Source organism: Zingiber officinale, chromosome 6A, assembly GCF_018446385.1.
Source record: "Zingiber officinale cultivar Zhangliang chromosome 6A, Zo_v1.1, whole genome shotgun sequence".
NCBI classification, from domain to species: Eukaryota; Viridiplantae; Streptophyta; class Magnoliopsida; order Zingiberales; family Zingiberaceae; genus Zingiber; species Zingiber officinale.
Genome location: NC_055997.1, coordinates 14,473,234 through 14,479,354, shown reverse-complemented (window position 1 = coordinate 14,479,354; position 6,121 = coordinate 14,473,234). Strand labels below are relative to the sequence as shown.

General features: G+C 45.3%; 1 pseudogene; it reads right to left on the bottom strand.

The window, feature by feature from the left end:
• Positions 1-1,510: 1,510 nt before the first annotated feature.
• Positions 1,511-2,856, bottom strand: LOC121994631 (annotated as a pseudogene).
• Between the last annotated feature and the right edge of the window lie 3,265 nt (positions 2,857-6,121).

The following is a 6,121-nucleotide window of genomic DNA, read 5'->3' as shown; positions in this document are numbered from 1 at the left end:
TTGACCTTCCGTTAAGAATATGCTCAAGGTTGAGCGGTTGAACTTTAATGGGGAGTGGATATCCTCATTGTTCAAGTGGTTTCAAGTGGATAATGCTCAAGGATGGGCATTTGCCTACATTAGGGGAGAATGTAGGGTTAAAGATAAATGAAGGGTATGGGACCTTCATTATCGTGTTGATCACAACGAGTGAAGTTGTGAACAACGATGAACAACTCTTCAGGGGAGAGTTTTCAATAAGTGAATTTGTTGATGTGTGCCCAAAAATGGGGCATGGTTTGATGTGTGCCAATAGGGGGAGAATGAAAGGGAGTAAGTTAGGCGTTTATTACCTAGAGGGAGTTTGCTCTCTTAGGGGGAGAATGAAGGACTTAACTTATGTATTTATTACCTAGTGGCATGAAGAAGGTTTAGGCTATGGGATTAGCCTAACTTACATGTGGTATTGTAAGTGATAGTGTTGGTATTGTCAAACATCAAAAAGGGGGAGATTGTTGGTGCAACATTCCTCAGGTCAAGGTTGACCTGGTTGACCAAGCTTGAGTCTTGGTTTGGATTTCGATGTTTGACAATGCAAGGTTGATTGAAGAAGAGTCAAGTAGGTCAAGGATGACCGGATACTTGACTGGGAAGTCCTAACTGGGATGTTAGGCAGGAGGAAAATCCTGGTGAGTGAAGCCAGGTGAAAGACCTAGTGAGTGAAGCTAGGCAATTGGGAAGTCCTAGTGAGTGAAGCTAGGCAGGAGAAAAATCCTGGTGAGTGAAGCCAGGTGAAAGACCTAGTGAGTGAAGTTAGGCAATTAGGAAAGTCCTGGTGAGTGAAGCCAGACAAGAGAAATCCAGATGGGTCAAGGTTGACCAGACATCTGGTGAGAGTCCAAGTAAGTCAACATCCCGACGCCATCTTCGGCTCAGTTCAACACTTTTTATTTTTATTTTTATTTTTTAAAAAATAGATTTAATTTGATCAAAATATACTAGGGATGACAATTCGGATCCGACATGGAAATACTATCCCAACTGAATAAAAAAAATCAGATTAGGATCAGATTTTATTGAGTTCAAGACGGATTTAGATTGATCTAATTGACATGATTAATAAATAAATCGAGTTTGGGTCTAACTTAAAATTATCCGATTACAATCCGTAAATTTATTTATAAATATTTTTCGATCAGATCATATTTTGATTGAGTTTAGATTAAAATAAATATATTTTAGTAAAATAGATTTTTTTGGATTAGATTCGAGTTAAGTTTGGGTTAAGATAAATATATTTTTATAAATAGATCACTTTAAGTCGGGTTCAGATTCGATTCTAGTTGTAGATCATTTAAGATTGAATTCGGATTAAATATAAATAAACGGATCAAATTTAGAATAAATAATTTAACCTGAAATATTAATTAAGTCGAAATTAGGTTCAACCCGTCAACCCAAGCCCGTCCAATAAATTCCGATCCGAATGGTCACTCCTAAAATATAGAATAATTAACCTAGGCAATCCATTCTAGCTCGGCGTCGTGCGTGTGAGCACGGCTTCAAACGTTCCTGCCCATGCATTTCTCTGCGTCAGGAACTCCTTCAAGTTGAAGATCTTCTTCACCGTCGCCGGGATGGGGGAGTGCTCGGATTGGGACGTCGCCTGCGGCCCCGATGGCTCGTGAATCATTGCCATGAAAATCGCCAAAGGTCTAATTAAAGATCATGGATATTAAAGCCCAAAGGGAAGCCGCAAGAATCGAAAGATCATACCGGTTCCAGCTTCAATCCAAGGCGATACGAAGATGGCCGGAACGCGGACGCCCAATCGATCAAAGTTGAAGTAGAAGGGGGCGGGGCCGACGACGCCGTCGGGGCTGGGGACGCCGACGACGGGGGTAGGTACGTGGTCGAAGAAGCCGCCGTGCTCGTCGTAGGTGATGACGAAGAGGATCTCATCCCACTGGGGGCTCGTCTTGCAGTGATCCTTGAACGTGAGATCGAATTGGTGGAAGTTGCCCAGGTGTTTCAGCCGCCTCAAGTTCCTGTCCATAATCTAATTCTAGTACATTTGAGGGGCTCTATAGAAAACACTAATTTTCATTTTACTACTAATATTGTTATATTTTCTATTTAGCACCCAAAGTTTGGCGGTTAGTAAGGATTGTGTACTAAATATTCATAATTTCGAGCACCTAACTGAATCGTTTCTTGGTTAAATAGGGATAGAAACAGAGGAAGCACAGGTAGAAGAGCGTCGACGGCGGGAACTGGTAGTAGATGCCGAAGGAGAAGCCGGCGTTGTGGAGGTTGTCGAAGATGGCCCGCTGAGTAAGCCCCGCAACGAGCCGTTTGTTGTCGTTGCTGGTTAGCCCGTTCGACGTCGCCGAGTGCACGAACGCCCGGTTCGGTTGCGTCGACGCCGGCACCGACGCGAACCACTGGTCGCACACCGCGAACTCCCGCACCAGCGACTCGTACACCGGTACGGACGAGGGGCGGAACCCGTTCATTACCGTGTCCGACATCCCCGCCCGCTCCCTCTCCGCCTCCTGAACGAACCCACTCATCGGCGGCGCCGCCACGCCCGGCGGGGTGATGGGGGTGGAGGTGGCGTCGACGAAGGGGACGCCGTAGACCTGCTCGTAGATGGCCTGGATGGAGTGGCCGGGGTCGGGGTCGACGTACTCCGATCCGTCGCCGAAGTACAAGACCAACGGTGGAGATCGGCTTGAAAAACAGCCTGTCGCCGGAGACGCCGTCGATTTCCGGATTAACAGTCTCCATCCACCCGAGCATGTGGTCGAAGGAGCGGTTCTCCTGGACGAGCACCACCACCGTCTTTATCTTGCCACTGGCGTCGGTCGTCGGCATTGCCGCCGGCGCTGATCACTTTCTCAACAAATATATGCTCTTTGCCGGAGACGATCGGTAAGAATTAGGCGCTGTATCTTAAAGAAAGAAAGAACAATTCTTAAAAATATATAGAGGAGATGTATCGAAGCTGAAACTTCTAAAACTCTATTTGTTCTCACAACTTAATCCCCTTGATTAAAGCCACTTAACTTGGTTTAGGGCACAATTAGGTTGAAATGGGATAATTAGTCTCACAAAACACATGCTAATTATGTGTTTTCGTGACTTATTAATATTCTACAAAAGGCTGAGTCACATAGAGGATGATCATAGCCTTCTTATTTAAGATATGATCATGCTAAATTGTGAAGTTATTCTCATTTGTTCATTGTTCATCGACCGAAAGCTTTCAAGGAGTAGCTCACTGCCTCGCTTAGATGTAGAAAAAAAAGTAGTGTTTAAGAGTTGCACGAGTCGGCTTTAGGTATTCAAATGAGTGAATGGAGATCCATCTCTTTAAGCAATCATGTGGGATGAATGCCTTTGTGGAAATCACGTATCTTTGAGATCTTTCTTTCTGTGATGAATCTAATGAGTAATGCCTAACCCAATTTATTTTGTTTGCAATTTCTTTGGGTGTAAAGGAATAATAAATGATACGACGAATAAGGTAGGGCCTCCGAAATTGAGATCGAAGTCAAGAAAGTCGATTGATGTAGTGGTCAAAGTCAATGAGAAGTCAACACTTGGATCTAATATGGGCACATGTCTCGGCCGAGTAGTCTAGTCGATTGAACCTCTGGATCTAATTGGATATGCTAGGTGTACGGCTCGACCGAACTCCTTGGCCGAGCGGAGAGGCCGAGCGAAGGCCGTGTACTCGAAAGGGTTATTATCCCTTAGTTAGCCGACCCCACCCAGTCGACGAACGAGGGAGGAGCAGAGCGAAGGCCGAGTCCTTGAGAGAGTCATTATTCCTTAGCCAACCCCGACGTTGTCAGCAAATGAGGTTCGATCAGACAATAAAGGGAACTCAGTCGGCCTAGCATCAAAGTATATTAATGGTCTATCAACCCAATATTAATGGTCGATCTGTGCAATATTTACGATGGAAACTTCTACCCTACAAAATACAGAAGTGGTGGGTCTATTTCAGGAAAAATGTCATAATGTTAGAATGATGGATCATTTTTTGAAAATACATTAATATTCGTGCATAGAGGAAAAGTAACATTATATAAAGGGTTTTCTCCTAAAGACATAAGTACGCAACATTGCGCACTCAAAGCCCACTATTTGTTTCTACTGTTCATTGCATTTCATTTCCCCTCGACCATTTGTCTGACTTAAGCATCGGAGTGCTTGCGCCAGGGATCCGTCCCTAGTCCGATTGCTGACGTTTTCTTCTCTCTGTAGGATCATTGCGCTAGAGGGGGGGGTGAATAGCGCTCGTGGCTAATTCATTTCGAAAAACACAATCATAGATAATGCAGCGGAAAGAAAGACAGAAGGAAAAATAAACACAACAAACACAGTTTGTTTTTACTTGGTTTAAAGTCTGTGACGACTCCTACTCCAAGGTCTACGATTGACCGCTTTCATTGGGCAATTCACTATCAGTTCGACAAATCTTTACAAAGACGAATACAATAGATTTATAATTTAAGTACAGTAATTAAAAGTATACCATCAACTTCTGGGGATTTGGAAGGCTGTGCTTTCAGTTGTTGGAGTCGCGTCACTCTATCGTCGGAGTTATATTGCTCGGTCATCGGAGTAGCGTCACTTGGTCTTTGGAGTCGCGTCGTGGAGTCGCAGGAACGTCTTTGGAGCAACGCGCAAGAAAGCAATCACAAATCAGAGTTATATAGTTGTCTTTTGGTGGAATACTGCTTATATAGGCTGCTCCGAGCACTTGGATCCCTTTAGGAAGCCTAGACCGTGATGTCAGCCCGTCCAATCAGCGTGCTCCAACCTGGTGATGAGATAAGCTTTGGCATTTCGGGCGCCCAGACCAGATCCGAGCGCTCAAACCAACTCCGGGTGATCCGAGCGCTCGAACCGACTTTTTCAACAACTTATTTTCCTGTAAAATAAAGTTAGTTCAGGTAGTATAAAATATATGTAAAACATGAATTTGAGAGCCTCTAACTGCCCGATTTTGACTTTGAGTTTTGTTGAAACTCTAGGTCGAACCGACGCCTACTGTTCCCTCCTCAGGGGAACGCACCCTCATCTACTCCTCTTAGGAGAGTGTACCTTTTTTCCAGATAGATCCTCCAGACCGTCTGGACTTTTGCTCAGCATCCGAGACTTCAGGTCTTCATGCTGAACGTCGGCTCCACGGCTCGTCCAAATTTTCACCTGATCCGCGACCACCTGGATTTTCACCTAGAGTCCCCTGTTGGTGCAACATTGCTCAGGTCAAGGTTGACCTGGTTGACCAAGCTTGATTCTTGGTTTGGATTTCGATGTTTGACAATGCAAGGTTGATTGAAGAAGAGTCAAGTAGGTCAAGGATGACCGGATACTTGACTGGGAAGTCCTAACTGGGATGTTAGGCAGGAGGAAAATCCTGGTGAGTGAAGCCAGGTGAAAGACCTAGTGAGTGAAGCTAGGCAATTGGGAAGTCCTAGTGAGTGAAGCTAGGCAGGAGAAAAATCCTGGTGAGTGAAGCCAGGTGAAAGACCTAGTGAGTGAAGCTAGGCAATTGGGAAAGTCCTGGTGAGTGAAGCCAGGCAAGAGAAATCCAGATGGGTCAAGGTTGACCAGACATCTGGTGAGAGTCCAAGTAGGTCAAAGGGATTGACCGGATACTTGGCACGAGGAAGAAAAGTCCAAGTAGGTCTTAGGGAGTGACCGGATACTTGGCAAGAAGAGAAAAGTCCAAGTGGGCCAAAGGGATTGACCAGACACTTGGTGAGAGAGTCATAGCTGGTCAAGGGTGACCGGATGCTAGGTCTTATGTACCAACAAGTCATGGTTGACTAGATGTTGGTTTAGGGGGCTTTAGGCTTGGTTTTGGGCAAAAACCAAGATCTGGATTGATCAGCCGATTGATCCAGCAGGTTTGGATTGATTCATGGATTGATCCAGCAGGTTTGGATCGATCCGTGGATCGATCCGGTGAGTCCCCATGAACAGAACCCCTCTGGATCGATCGGTGGATCGATCCGTGGATCGATCCAGAGGTCCCAATCGATCGTGGATCGATTGGGACGTTGCTGCTTCGCGCGATAAGCGCTGGATCGATCCGTGGATCGATCCAGGCATTTTTTCAGAG